Below are 16,616 nucleotides of genomic sequence, written 5' to 3'. Positions count from 1 at the left end.
AGTTCAAATTCGTGGTCCATCAATAAGTTCCAGGTCAAATAACGATTAAACAAGGTACCTCAGTCGCGCTTTGATTGCAACTGCTCATAAAGGCATCATGCAGATGAAATGAGCATGACTGCCTTTACGGCCCCTAGTCCCAGGTTAAGCGGTATTAGATATAGTTCGAAAATGACGAGTGTTACAGACCTTAACCGAACAGACTGTGATTCCAAAGCAGCGGTCGATTGTGTCTTTCCCGTTAATATGCAAGGGTCTCATACTACAAGAGGCTTCATCTGTGATATTACACGATATCGTGGTCTGTATAAAGGTTATAAAAGGTTACACTTGGCAACCAGCGCCATCTATGTTAAATATCATGTACGCGATAGATATGTACATAAGAATAACAACACCGTCTATGTAGTTCACTAACAAAAAGCAGATCGCAAGATATTCCGAATGCTCTGTCCATACCTGCCAACGAGGGTGTTATACTTATTGTCAAATTTGAGAAACTTAGAATGATGGCGTTTGATGGAGTTTCCTTGACACACTAGTTTTTGAACTATTCATATGAAAACAGGTATAGGTCTGCCAAAACAGGCGCACAATTGGTACCCATTGGAATACCTATGTACTGTTAGTAAATGGTATTCCGGAATTTCACATAGATGTTATTAATGAGAAATTCAAGTAATTCAATAAATAATGTAACATACTAATGTTTTAGTAAATACCCAGACAATTGGCGACAATATTCTTTCAATAAGATCTTTGTGAGAAATTGTAATATGGAGAGTAGAGAAATCCCATGTCAACGCGTCCTTGTGCAGTAAATGCATATGAGCCTCAAGCTCTTCTGTAAATATAAGCGTCAAAGTCCGACATTCCTATACCATTCGTAGTCCGTAAAGGGCGTTCCAAGTCCATAATCGCAAGATCCATTTCCACAACAACGTTTAACACTAACTCCCGAAGACAAAGATGTGTAAAAAATTATACAAATAAGAAATAAAGCCGGTAACACACAAGAGAGAAGCGGTCATCAGTTTTCAATGATGCCGGGCAGACAATGAATATTCCAGGCATTCCATATCAAAGTTCAAATTCGTAGTCCGTGAATGAGTTCCATGTCAAATAACAGCTAAACAAGTATCTCAGTCGCGCTTTAATTGCAACTGTTCATAAAGGCATCATGCTGATGTAATTAGCATGGCTACCTTTACGGCCCCTAGCCCCAGGTTAAGCGGTATTAGATACAGTTTGAAAATGACGAGCGTTACAGACCCTAACCGATCAGATTGTGATTCAAAAGTAACGGACGATTACGTCTTTCCCGTTAATATGTAAAGATCTCATGCTACAAGAGGCGCCATCTATGATGTTACACATGACATACACGATAGACGGTTACACTGGGCAACCAGCGCCATATATGTTGTTAAATGCCATGTACGTGATAGACGTGTACATAGGGATAACAGCGCCGTCTATGTGGTTGATCACAATGCAGATCGCCAGAGATTCTCAACGCTCTGTCCATACCTGCCAACGAGGGTGTTATACTCATTGTAAAATTTGAGAAACTTAGAATGAAGGCGTTTGATGGAGTATCCTTGACAAACTAGTTTTTGAACTAGCAACTTGTGACGCAGATTAAAGTCATCACAATTAACGCAAGATCTGACAAATGCTTCAAGACGAGATATGTATACGGCATATGCAGGACCCTTTGGTATATTGCTATCTAAATAAGGATAATTTACAATATCAAAATTGAAATTATCCCTTTTGTCGTAAAGGCGGCGTGAAAGGAGACCTTGTCCGTCTTTGTACAGATATAGATCCAAATAAGATGTACCATCACGACCAGACAACTATCTGTTGTCTCCTTTAAATCCAATGAAGGCCGATAGATTTCCTTCACCGCTTCAGCAATATGGGGATTATTTAAATCATCAATATACCGCTTGGTAAATGAAAAGGATCGAGCTTTAAAGATATTACTTTTAAGTAATTTCTGCATATAGTCGTATTCATATGAAAACAGGTATAGGTCTGCCAAAACAGGCGCACAATTGGTACCCATTGGAATACCTATGCACTGTTGGTAAATGGTATCTCCGAATTTCACATAGATGTTATTAATGAGAAGTTCAAGTAATTCAATAAATAATGTAACATCCCATGAGTGGTAACCCTTATAAAGAGTAGAACTAAAGAAAGCCTCATTGCTTCTGACGTTAATGTAACGGTGACCTGTTTTAGTAAATACCGAGACAATTAACGACAACATTCTATCAATAAGATCTTTGTGAGGCATCGTAGTATAGAGAGTAGAGAAATCCCATGTGGAAACGTCTTTGTACGGTATATGCATATGAGTTTGGAGTTGTTAAGAATCCACATGCAGTTGACACCTGAATTTTTTGTTATGGCACAACAATACTTATTCCAAAATGACTTTACTTCTTGTAACGCTCTCGTAAGTAGGGTTGACAAGAGTTTGGTGGTACAGCTTCTTGAACCTGCAATCGAGCCTTGTATGGGGATTTATGCATTTTAGGAATCCAGTTAAGTTGTGGTATTTCTGTGTGGCGGGTAGGTATATTTATGCGCCTTTCTTTAAGAAAGGTTTTGTGTTTGTTAAATAGTTCCTCCAGAGTACATGTAGTAGCAGTATACGTAGATGTTGTTGTAGATGCACATAGCTCTTGAACAAGAATTTGATAATAATAATTCTTGCAAATAAAGATGACATTATTAGGAGCCTTGTCTGCTACAATGATGACAAATTTACTATGAAGGTCAGCGAGTGTTTCTTGCACAGTGGGGTCCTTCAGAACCTGTTTAACTTTAGGTAGAGCATCAATGTCTAGACGGTGTATAGTTAAACTAACTTTTTTTTTGACAATCTCAAGCCAATCGTTAAGTACCGAAGAATCCACTTTCTCCCGTTTTGACCATTTTTTAACATACTCCTCAAGTGCCGAGATGATATTTTTTTTGTTTGATCGAATGTTGACATTACTCTTTTGTCTTTACTTAGGACCCCTCACAAAGAGATTCCTTAGATCATGATTCTTAATAATATTAAGGTCACCAGTCAGGACATGTTTACATTTGTCGTAGGTAAAAACTGAGGATTCACAATCACAGTCATAGCCGCCAGAAGTATACGTCGCCAAATCGAACTCCTTGATGGCCTGGGAATAATTGAAAATTTTGGAAGCGATAGGCTTTGTATACTCATAGGATATGCAAGGTGGCTCTTGGATATTAAAATAATTAGGCACAGCACTACGAACATCAGGTTCACTAAAGATGCGTGGTAGGTTAATTAAATCAAGGCCTTTGTCTAAATACTTTATCTTCAGAAAGAATCGATCGTGTTGAGTTTCAATTGTAGTTACAGGGCGATACAATCGAAAATACGATATGTCTTGACACGTGTTTGTGAATTATGTTTCTGTTGAACTTCCTCCTACCATGACTGCGAGGTCTACGCTTATGGTATTTGAATAAATTTGTTACGATGGAGTCATATGGTTGGCTAGATGTTACATTGCCGATTCCCATAACGTTATCATTCAACCCATATTGGAAGACTGAACCAATCTCTAGCATCCAGAAAAGCTCACGGTCACGGATTTTACGTTCAAATTCGACATCAGTCTCATTTGTTGATGGATAAACCGAGTCTATTAATTGAATGCTGAAATGATCCCAGTCATGGTCGGAAGCAGAGAAATGCTTGCCTATTAGTAATTGTTTCTTGCGCACGGACTTACGGTGCTCGTTCACCCGTAAATGTAGTTTCTGGGTGGTCTTTCCAACATACTGCTGACCACACTTCTTGCATGTTACCAAGTAAATACAATTGGACGCAATACAACTTAAGTTAACGTAGGAATTAACAGAATAACATTTACCAGTCAGTGAGGAAATAAAAGTGGCGGATGTATCAAATGATGGACATGTAAGACAATTGGTATGTCCACATTTGGAAATAGTTAAATGTTTGCTTTGGAAATTCAATGTCAAACCATGTAAGACGTTTGGAGTTGTTAAGAATCCACATGAAGTTGACACCTGAATTTTTTGTTATGGAACAACAATACTTATTCCAAAATGACTTCTTGTAACGCTGTCGGAAGTAGGGTTGACACGAGTTTGGTGGTACAACGTCTTAGGAATCCTGTAAAGTTGTGGTATTTCTGTATGATGGGTAGGTATATTTATGCGCCTTTCTTTAAGAAAGGTTTTGTTTTTATTAAATAGTTCCTCCAGAGTACATGTAGTAGCAGAATACCTGGATGTTGTTGTAGATGTACTGTGCGAAGAGCATGCATGCTATTGGTGTCATACGACAATCCTACTAAGTAGTTAACTGTAACGTGTTTCTGAATCATGTTTCTGCTAAACTTCCTCCTACCATGACTGTGAGGTCTACGTGTATGGTATTTGAATAAATTTGTTATGACGGAGGCTGGATGTTACATTACCGATTCCCATAACGTTATCATTCAACCCATACGGGGAGACTGAACCAACCTCTAGCATAAAGAAAAGCTCACGGTCACGGATTTTACGTTCAAATTCGACATCTGTCTCATTTGCTGATGGATAAACCGATTCTATTAAATGCTGTTTGAATGCTGAAATGATCCCAGTCATGATTGGAGGCAGAGAAATGCTTGCCTATTAGCAATTGTTTCTTGCGCTCGGACTTACGGTGCCGGTTTACCTGTAGTTGTAGGTTCTGGGTGGTCTTTCCAACATACTGCTGACCACACTTCTTGCATGTTACCAAGTAAATACAATTGGACGCAATACAACTTAAGTTAACGTAGGAATAAGATTTACCAGTCAGTGAAGAAATAAAAGTGGCGGATGTATCAAATGATGGACATGTAAGACAATTGGTATGTCCACATTTGGAAATAGTTAAATGTTTGCTTTGGGAATTCAATGTCAAACAATCGTTCAGTTGGATAGAACACGGGTTGGTGGAAATATCATGTTTAATGTTCTCAAATATATCCAATATTTGGATGGACATGGGTCTTAATGCAAACGTATCATTTATTGACTCGCCCTGGGAATATGCACCACTATAACCAACGTTAGTTCTATACATTTTGTTGTAATTCATAGTCATTGGTATAATTGTGCAGAGGCCTCGCCTCGGGATCAAAAACCACCAGCAGAATCGGGGCATGCACAGGTAATAAATATAAGCGTCATGTCCGACATTCGTATACCATTCGTAGTCCATAAAGGGCGTTCCAAGTATACAATATTATAGTTGCACTCTACTCTACTCTAATATACTCTACGATACTATAGTGATATTCAACTATAATTATACTCTACTATACGAAACTATACTACACTCTACTCTACTATATTTCGGCTACTATTCAACACGCTTTTGTGTTAGACCCGCTTTCCCACAACCACCACCTCCAACGGAACCAGCTCCACCTCGAGTGACAGCCCCCCCCCCCCGCCCCCAGTAAGCCGCATCGGACAGGACGTCCCTTGGAGGAGAAATTCCAGCCCGACCTTAACCAACCCTTAGACCATCACCTGCCTAGCAGTGAGAGTGAGAGTGATCTACGGGAACTGTATCGGGAGCACTGGCGCTCGATTCGGAGCGATTTTTACCGCGGGAGGCCCATCGAGGACCTCTATAATTACCGGCTGACCGATCTGGGCGTTATGGACGATTACCTGAACGCGATCTTGGAGGACTAACCCACCGCCTTCACTGTCAACTACAGCTCTGGGTGCATCCTTCGGCACAAGGAAACGGGGCAGGTGCGTTATTATTACCCCAGCACCATCAATGCCCGAGTACTCGACGCGCCGCACCACGTGGCGAGTAGGGTTGACCTGCGTGAACTTCTCACCGATCATCTCCTCAGCCAAGATCCACTCACCTGGGCACAGATACAAAATGGGTCGTGGACTTCCTCGCCAACGTGTTGTTTTTTGTCCATAAATTTCCCCACTAGCCCATCAGAAAGGATGGGATAACGTGACCGCCTTACCTTACGGCAAACAAGGGGCTGCGCGCGTTGGTGGTATCAACTGATGGTCCTTACAGGGGTCATTTATGTTTGTTTAGGTGTTTGGTCGTCCATATAGGCAAGATCAACTCCCAAAAGTGTGAACATCAGGCATGGGGTTACCTGTGGGGATGGACCTCCGACATTTTCGAGGTGTACCCCTCAGTGCGCTGGACATGGTGGAGAGCCTATTTAACGTAAACATTCAAGTGTACCAGCTCATCCCCATGGACAAGTCGTACTCGGCTCAACTCGTCCATCACGGTGCAGAGCGCTATACTTCTCCCACGGTTAAACCTGCACAATCAGCATTTCAGCTTCATCAAGGACATGGAGCGTTAAGCCCAGTCTTACACGTGTTAAATGTGTTCTAAGAGCTTTAATAAGCTTTATAAACTACGACGGCACGGTCAAACGTGCACCGACGCAGTTCGCCAAAAGTACCCAGGGGCTGCATACCACAATTAACCCATTATTTTCGAAGTGTTGGCAGACATGGGTATTTACCTCCGAGAAGGTGACGACGGAATATTCCCTTACCGAGCATGTTACTCCTTCGAAGCTTACTTGGCCCCTGTGGACGAAGCGATGACCGGCTCAACGGAATGGACGTCCCAACGTCCCCATGAGTGTCAGCGTGAACTCCAATGTGCCCAACAACAACCAGCCCGTGTGCTTCATCTCTACCGGCGATCCTCACGCGCTCGTCAAACGGGTGATGGCTTACCTCAATACCATCAGCGAGACCAGTAGCGCCTATCTCATCGAGCGTTATGCCTACATTCTGGACGAGTTTTCCTGGCCCCTAATTACAGTTACTACAAGTGGGTGAAAGCTTACGACTGCCGCGTCACCAAAGGGAAATTTTGTTACAGCTACATAGACTCGCTCGCTCAGCTGGAGGAAACGGCACTTCCACCCCGCCACACTATCGATAACGATCTGAACCACAAGCTGTGCACGGACGCCGAGTACAAGACCCTGCAGGAGATATGGAGGAAGCACGGCATGCTGTGCCGTTAAAGACTTGCTGCGGTGGTTTAACAACCTAGACGTGATCCCCTTCATGGAGGCGGCGGAGAAGATGGTGGTGTTCTACTAAAGCATGCAAGTCGACGTCTTCAAAGATTGTATTAGCATACCAGGGCTCACCCTCCGTTACTTGTTTCACGATTTGAGCTCCGTGTTTAAGCTCATCGGTGAGAAAGACAAAGACATGCACGATTGCCTAAAGAAAAACATCGTGGGCGTGCCGAGCATCATCTTTTATCGGTACCACGAACGAGGCGTGACATGTATACGGGGAGGTAAGCTTGACACCTCAAGATTTGCACCGGGAAGTGAGCGAGAACGAGGCCTACGTCCGCTCCCAAGGGTACAAGCTGGGAATGTGAGTTTCTTCGCCTGCGGAAAACGAACCCGGCCTTGCGCGCCTTCCTGTAGCAGTACGGCTTACCCCCGTCACAGCGACAGCCCAAGACGCAGGGTCAGCTGGTGAAGGCTGTCGTCCAAGGCCGGTTGTTTGGCTTCGTCGAATGCGGCATCCACGTGCCGGACCCTCTCAAAGCGGACTTTGAGGAATGTCCACCCATATTTAAAAACATCAATGTGAGCCGGGAGGACTTTGGCCCCACCATGGCGGATTTCGCGGAGGTAAATGAGATCATGCCCGGTTTCAGGCGAATGCTGATCGGGAGTATGTTCGGCACAGAAATTCTGCTGGTCACCCCTTTACTTCAGTGGTATCTCAATCACGGGTTGGTAGTGACCCGCGTCTACCAGGTGATGGAGTACACGCCTGAGCAAGCCTTCCAACCATTCGCGGACGCCGTCACCCAAACCCGGCGGGAGGACGACGCCGACCCTGCCAAGGCTCTTATCGGGGAAACGATGAAGTTGTTGGGAAATTCCGGTAATGGCAAAACCGTGACAAACCAAAACCGGTATGTGGTTGTGAAAATCTGTGACCTAACGAAGACGTGTAAGTTACTAGAGAGTGTACGGTGCCAAACTCCGTATGTTGTCTTTTTACTATGATTTCAGTTTTTTTTACCACTTACATGGCCTGGTTTGACCCGGACTGGGACTCCTCGGTTAAACCTGAGCTGCGAGCGGGAAACGAGGCGGATTGGGACAAATGGTTACCTCGAAGCTACCACTACGACTTTGATAAACGTACACCGGGGCTCTTTAAAGTCGAGTGGACTGGTGACGCTATCGTCAGTTTGTGTTCGAAGACATACTATTTCTACGCCGGGAGTCGAACAGTAAAGACAAGCTCCCCTGCAAAGGCGTTAGCGCTCGGGGCGTGGATAAGGACGTATACCTCTCCGCGTTGCGTCACCACAAAAGAACTAGTGGTCTGAATGGCGGCGTGCGGATGCCGGGGATATACTATGTATTCCTACACACAGCACAAAGATGCGTTCACGTATTTTTATGCAAAGCGTAAAGTACTGCCGGACGGTGTGAGCACCACCTTCCTGGATATTTGACCGGACTATCCCCGACGGTTATATACCATGCCCTTCTAATGTGTAGCCGTTGAGGGCTAAAAATGAAAGTCAAAACACCACTGTGTGCGAGTGTCATTTTCTCTTTATTCATTTTTATTTCGTAACATGTCGAATAGGAAAGAAAAAAGCATGGAAAGAACGTTTTTTTTTATTTTACAGCCCACTGGCTGGTGGAGTGATAAAAAACGGGGGCTGGACCCCAAATCGAACACCATTAAGTCGTTTCCACAGTATGTACAGTAGCGTCCATGGGGCGATCTCGAGCCCGCTGTGTTAAGCAGTACACGCAATGTTGTCCATACACGGCCCTGTCCAGACTCTGCAGCCGCCGATCATTCCACGTCCAGTGGTGTGTCCTCCCGTTGACCCAAGCGGTGATATCAGTGTGGAGGGGTGGGAATCCGTACGAATCAAGGTATTCTCCTGAAGTGATGGGGTGGGTCTGGGCACACGTCCATGAAGACGGCTACCCAATGTTGTCCCGGGCGGAGGCACCTGCCTGTGTTGATGACGCAGGCCCAGGGTGTGTTGGTCACTTGGTGAGGGAGGTGGTCCCCCAGCACGGCGCGGGTAAACACATCCGCATGTAGCACACGTCGCAATTACACCGTGTCCTGAATTCGGCGTAGCACACCACGTTAATGGTTTCTGGTAGTAGCCTGGCAAACCACATCTCCAGGAGCAAATCTCCTTTTTGGACCAGGTTCAGTTGGTGATCGACGTGGAGGTTGGGGGTCAAGATGAAACAAGCAGCTCTCGTAGTCTGGACCCTCCTCAACGGACATCAAGGCAAACGCGTTCTTAGACGAGGTGAGGCGGATGCGAATGCTCACGTTGTTCAGCAGGTGATGTCGTTGCAGGAACATGCCACAGTGCGGTGTGGTGGTAGTGGCCTTGGTGGTAGTGGTTTTGGTAGGAGGAGCAGGAGCAGGAGGAGGAGCAGGAGGGCGAGACAGGGCGGGCAGAAACCGTGATGTGGTAGGAGATTTTTTCTTGGTATTGATCTTGAAACGCACGGTACCGTTGAAGCGTGAGGTGTTACTGCTGTATTTTCTCATCCTCCGAGAGAGTCGTGTCGTGGAGGATCGATGCCATCTATTGGTCGAACGCGTTGAGGGCTTTACAATGTTATACTATACAACGTTATACTATACAATATTATTTTGCTCCCTTCTCGAGCACGACTCCCTCATCCTCCTCGCTCATTGGACGACGCAGCGAGGACCTCATCGAAAGCTGACCCATTGGTCACTTTTAGTGCGAAACGGAGCTGTAGGAGCTGCTCTCGTGGATGATGTCACGCCCGCCCATGAGTCAGTTTTGGCGCGAAATTGAGCTCACCCATTGGTCAGTTTTGGCGTGAAAGAGCTGAAGGAGCTGCGCTCATTGGTCCGTGGGGGCGCCTCGCGTGAAGTACTTTCTGCAAAATGTAAGTCGTGATGGTTATTCTATGATTATTCCATTCATTTATTTGTTTATTGATTCTTCACGATTTGACAAATGTCAGTCATTCCGTGCCGTTGCCTCTACATTGCCTCTGCATTGCCTCCCCTTACTTATTATGCATAGAGAAAGAAACAGTTAAATTTATAGTGCGAAGCGGGCAAAGAAAACAAAATAGTTCGGGCCAATTTATTCATAGGTTACAGAAGATAAAGCAGCATCTCGACAATTAGATTTTCTTCAGATAAATACTTTGTGGAAATTATACTGACATGACTGGAATATTAAGGCCCTTCTCTCTGTGATATCTTGCTATTTTTATCTCAGATCAGATAAGGCCAGTCGTGAAATTGCAACTGTAGCAATTATAACTTCATTTCAAGTTGATCACTATCTCCCATGACACACGATAGGCGGGAAAACCATACAGTTTCCGAATTGTAAATGCCGAGTTACGAAACATATCGTTTGACCATTTTCTCAACACCAAATTCCAGAATGAGTTTATGGACCGTGTTTTAAATATTTTACACACACGGCAGTTTATTTAAGGTAAATGTTTTATCTCTCATAAGAAGATCGACCAATTTGAATATCGACGATCAAGAAATTAAAGCAACACTCAGGTGCAAGAGGCCAAAAAGCACGGAATCAAAATGTCGCTGTGAATAACACTTGTTTTCATGAAATAAAATGAGTGTATACACTGTTGTTCGAAAGCCAGAAAGCAGAACAGAAACAAATCTTGTTAATAGTGCCGAATTATATGTAACAGTCCGTGGAGTGTCCTAAATGTCACTCCCTATCGTACGTAATACACTGATAGCGCACTGTTAAGCCAAGAGAGGATTAGTTTTCAGTTGAAAAAAAAATGCTAGCCAGGACCAACTAGAGCTCAAAGCAAAATCGTTTCATGTATAAATCATTGATTATATAAAATTGTAATAAACAAGAAAGACAGGGTATCGTTTATATTTTCATAGGCCTTTAACAGAAATTAAGGGAAATGTGAGCAGGTTAAAGCATTGCTGGGAGGAAGTGAAAAATGGCGTGATGATATTACAAACTAGTGAAATGGAAGTCGCCAGTAAATCGTGCTTCATCTGCGGAAATAAGACCACATGCATGACCATAATTATTGTATTTCGTGATTTGAAATTATTGTTTCTTTAAAAGCTTTGTTTGCGTATATTTACTTTCAGGTTAAGAATTACTTTGCATACTGACATGCTCGCAAAGGATAGGATTGGGTCTGATAACCATTCTCATTGGGGATATGGGGCTTTACATAGATGCATTTATTCTTGTAAATACATTCACGAGTAACGTGTGATAAACTCATCTCTGTTGCTCTCTATATAGAGAGAAAATTACTTGCTCCTAATCTACATTGCTATTAAGCCTATTATATAGCATTTGTTAGACACAATGTTATCGGCTGACCTTACACCGACTGCATGCAGTATAAGTATATGCTTGATACATCGTAGTGCGAATACGGCTGCATGTAAACTATCGTGGTGATCGATTTTCGTGTTTCTACTATCCCGCTAATTTTTGACGTGTCAGTGCCTTCAACGAACGTTTCCTTGGACTGTGAAAACGGCCACGTGAGCGTCGGCGATCCCTTTTGTCACCAAGACTCCATGAACAGCGAGAGCGGGGAAACCTGCGAATTCCTGACCTTAAGCTTAACCGGGATCTTTTTTTTAACGACCAGTTTTAAATATTCCACAGCCCATTTGCAGCTTGAACTTTCCGAAAAAAAGCACAGATCGTAATTAAAAGAGAAATATCCGTAATGATCCAGGCAAGGTTATGTGGTCTTCAAAGAAGGAATGTGTTGAAATAACAGAGAGTAGCTGGTTTCAATGCTGTCTGACAAACTAAGGTATAGGGCACCGCCAGTTTCGTACGTAAGGAAATAAATCCATTGGTCAGGATAGTCTTTAAATTGAGACAGATTTTGTCTTTAATCATTATAGCCTCGTTTTGGACAGATATTCCCGAAATCAATCTTCCGTAACCCAAGCTAAAGAACCATTCGCTGTCGCCGAGAGTTTTTTTCTTCAAAATGACCGATGGTTGCTTTAAACCAGGTTGATCAAATAGAATGAAAGGAAGGCGAACATTAAATAAATGATTAGTTCTTGTGGAAAAATCTACAACACAAGTAGGAATCTGCCTCTGATTTCAGTTTGCTTGGCATTTCTGTTTCCCCAAACCCCCCATTCAGTTCCAGGTGCGCGTAACTTCTTTGAAGAAGACAAACTGGTTTGCTCTAATCCAATCAGATCTCTCATTTTGTATTCCTGTGAGAAAGAACGGGTTCATATCAGCTGGGTAAAAACTCAATAGACAGCAGAATACAGAGCAAGAAGCAAATTTCAAAACAGTTCTCCTCTTCGTGACTAATGTTTCCTAGTCTCCAGTAAAATTTAAATAACGTTTTCATTATTTAATATATCCCAAATGTGGCGTTTATGGTCGATTTAAAGTTTGAAAATTTGTATAGGGTTTCTCTGTAATTGTGCTTGTGGCGCTAAAAATGAATTGTTTTGGAAGAAGGCACACACTAAGACTTTCAGTTGACCCACTTAATACACGTAACTTAATCTCAAAAACTGCCCTTATTTATACTTTAGTGATTACTCCCTTCTCATACCAATGTGGTGAACTTTAGAGACCGCTGGGCGCGCAATTTGAATCCAGACACCAGGTCCTGGTAAAAATCAGTGCAGTCCCAGTATCCGCGTGATATGCATTATCTGTATGATCAGTGTCTGTATCTGATATTGGTATCAATGCGAACTCTCAACCTCGGCATAAAATCTACCTTGCAATTTTCCCCACGGCATCGTTATGAAAATACCAGCGGTCATTTATTGCATTAGGCGACAAATTACAGAGGGAGTTATCAGTAAGAATCTGTAGAGTAATTGTACAGCTGCATGGATATATCCCTCGCTAGATATGTACTCATCTGATCTGGGAAAATGTTCAGATGCAAGGATGATTGCTTGTCGTCTCAGAACTTATTTAACTACCCGCCGTGGGAGACGTGTGTAAAATACACAATATGGGTAGTATGTAGCTGTGACGAACATCTCTTGGGGGTATGGCGTTGTTGTTGTTACTTTTGGAGATAGTGTTCCTCTTGTTCTGGCAGAGAAAAACACCGAAGAGATTTCGGAAAAAATCTACAGCGCAAATCCAATCAAAGTTTTGTCACTATTTTAGAATAGCCTTAATTACCTTTCATAAAATATCAGCCACGTTACCGTTCAAAATCTGTAATAAAATGCGCAAAATAAATAGCCTAATGATTTACAACATTTTATAAATTTGACTTTCTTTATTTTTTGAAGCACAATAATTTGCCTTTACTTAGAAAATAAAGAAATCTTCATTTGATTAAAGATAATATGTTTTACCAAACATCTCCGGTATGGTCTCTTTAACCGTGATAAAGATTTTGAAATGCGCACGATTTGGAGCCATTGAACGCACAAAGATCATTGTTTGTTGTTTGTCTTTTTAATCCGGACAAGTTGGATTAGAATTATGGAAGTAGAACCTTTGTGTATAAGTAAATACGTATAAAGTATATGAAGTATATGGGTGAAATCTCGAATATTTTCACACATTCCCTACGATGTCATGATTTCTTTTTAACCTACATGTCTGTTGTGGCTAGTAAGTAGTATATGCTGTAAGATGTCACACCATTATTGTGATATAGGATATAGGCTAGATACAGGCTAGATACAGGCTAGATATGGACTAGATAATCTTAGAACCTTCAGAATTATGTGTTATGTGAACGACTGCCGTCAGCTTCTAAATTCAGCTAGCCACTGTTTACATATGCTGAGTTCAGGGCCTGCTGTCTGCCTCTGCCTTAGAATGTTCCAGAATACGCTCAGTTCGGGGCCTGTTTGTTTACAACAAGTGTTCAGGAGTTTTCTTATTCTAGAAAATTCCACCAGTCTATATAAGACCTATGAAAGCAGGTCGAGGGAGAGAAAGGAGAATTGAGAGTTTTGGATACTTTCACTGCGTATTACTTTAGTAGGCCTTTTGTGCTGAATTTTGGTGTCTTTATAGCCTCTGGCTTTGTTATATCATATCTCCACCGAGCACTTGTTCAGTCTGAACTTGTATATTTAATTTCTGCTCTTGTGTACACAGTGCTTATTAGTACACAGACCCTGTCTGTGGAATTTTGTGTATATTTCGTCATACACTCAGTTATACTGTGGATTTTCCCTCTTATTTGTGCCTTTGTGGTTTTCAGCATTGTGGAATATATGCGTCCGTTTGGACTTGACACCGTTGTACATGTAAGTACTTTAGTATTTGTATAGATATTGCTATCCTTCTTGTTAAACTTCAGTACTTTAGTATTTGTATAAGTCTTGTTATCTGTTCTTGTTAAACCTAATAAATTGTTGAAAAATAAAATCTGCTGGTTTTGGTTACTTTTTTGTGCGGCTAAACTGTCGTGTATTTCGAAGAAGCCATCTCTTTGTAATACAGACAGTTTGGGTCGTAACATATGTTATTAATGAGCTTTCATAAAAATCATCTGAAAATTGCAGCTTTAAATCTGTTGCAATTCCAGTAGAACTGAAGCATGAGTGACGAATGGCATAAGAACCTAATCGTCTAATGAGTTGGGTAGATACGAGTGTGGGTTGGTTTCACAATGTTATCAAGAAAACGACAAAACCACCTTCCTACATGGACAGAGAGGATTGTGAACAATAACAAAAAATTCACAGATGTATATAGAATATGTTGTGGTGAATGCTCTGCGAGCTACATAGGCAAAACACACCCAGGATAGATTCTTTGAACATCATATTTGTAGCTCTGCTGTCGGTGTCCGTTGAAAGGCCACAATCCTTTTAACCTTACATATAAAATTCTTGCTCACAATTCCACTGACTCCAAAGTCAGAATAACATAATCCGTACTTACCATCAAACACAAGGCCTCTCTCAATAACATGCTTTCCTCAACACCACTGTTCCTATTCAGTACTTGGCGGTGCCATGCCCTTAAATTTGCATTAGTATATACCCTTACTTTGTCTGTAGTCCTCCATAGCATGTACCACCTTGCAGCTGTCACTTACCTGAAGATGGAAGGAGTTACTTTCGAAAGCGTGTAAGCTTTTGAACAAACAGTCGTGTACAGAGTGTTTTTTGTCGTATTCTTTATAAGAAACATTGCCAATGATTTACTTGCAAGAAGAGTGTAATCGCTCTATATTTTGGCTAGAATAAGGCATGGAGATATACAAATTGGGATTACTGGTCGTGGTGCTATCCAACAAAATCGAGAACAGGCGCTTTGGGAATTTCGCCACGGGCAATAAATCTTTTGAAGGTTTTACCAAAATTGTTAGAGATGTTGTAGGATAATAGCTATTCTTCAGTTTAAACCATTTGGGAGTCATAATTTTAGCTCCCGTGAAACATCTCGCTAGCTTTGATCACAGAAAGAGTCTGTTTTTTAAAAATAAGACATGTAGAACAAATCCTATATCGTAAAGTTAGGATTAAAGCGGGAATATTGCCCGATCAATGTAAAATGCCTGTTATGTCCCAAAAGGGCACCAAAAGCCGCCACAACTGACGCTGTACAAATACGATGAATTCTACAAGATGTTTTGTATGTAATAGTCTGACCCCAAAGCTTGCTGACACTTTAAATATTCTGTTACTTAATGAAGTTGTCTTTCCATAGTGTTTTCCTTGTTTCTATTAAATGTTCATAAACTGAAGGACGATGTGATATATTACCAAAACGGCCATTGTGGTTCTTCTCTTTCAGGACGAAAGAATTTTTAACAAAGCGTGCTCATTTTATAGGAGATAAAGTAATGGAGGACAAATCATAAATCGGAGAGTTTTGAATAAACTTTGTCATTTATATTACGTCACTGAACTTCAAGTTTCCCTTGCCTTAACACCTGTCTTAATGCTACAGCTCTGGTGGTAAAAATTCAAATGTAATCGTCTCTAGTCATAGTTACAGGGTTACCACTCAACTACCTATGTATGGTGTACATGTCCGATATGCAGGATAGAATAGGGTGACCACTCAGCTACCTATGCATGGTGTACATGTCCGATATGCAGGATAGAATAGGGTTACCACTCAACTACCTATGTATGGTGTACATGTCCGATATGCAGGAGAGAATAGGGTTACCACTCAACTACCTATGTATGGTGTACATGTCCGATATGCAGGATAGAATAGGGTTACCACTCAACTACCTATGCATGGTGTACATGTCCGATATGCAGGATAGAATAGGGTTACCACTCAACTACCTATGCATGGTGTACATGTCCGATATGCAGGATAGAAAACCAATTCCTTGATATAACTTTCAGTTCAGCTTTTCGTATATACATCTTGCCCAAGAAGCAAAATGTTTCATTTGGTGATCACAATTTCAGCTTGGAAAACCACCTTAAGTGATATTTAAGTGATGTTCACAGGTGAACACCAATAAGCGTCATCTGTGTATGCACGGCACCTCGTTACGTGGACAGACGCAGCCGTAAATATCTCTGTTTTA

The sequence above is a fragment of the Liolophura sinensis genome, chromosome 1, assembly GCF_032854445.1.
Source record: "Liolophura sinensis isolate JHLJ2023 chromosome 1, CUHK_Ljap_v2, whole genome shotgun sequence".
NCBI classification, from domain to species: Eukaryota; Metazoa; Mollusca; class Polyplacophora; order Chitonida; family Chitonidae; genus Liolophura; species Liolophura sinensis.
This window is presented reverse-complemented; position numbering follows the sequence as displayed.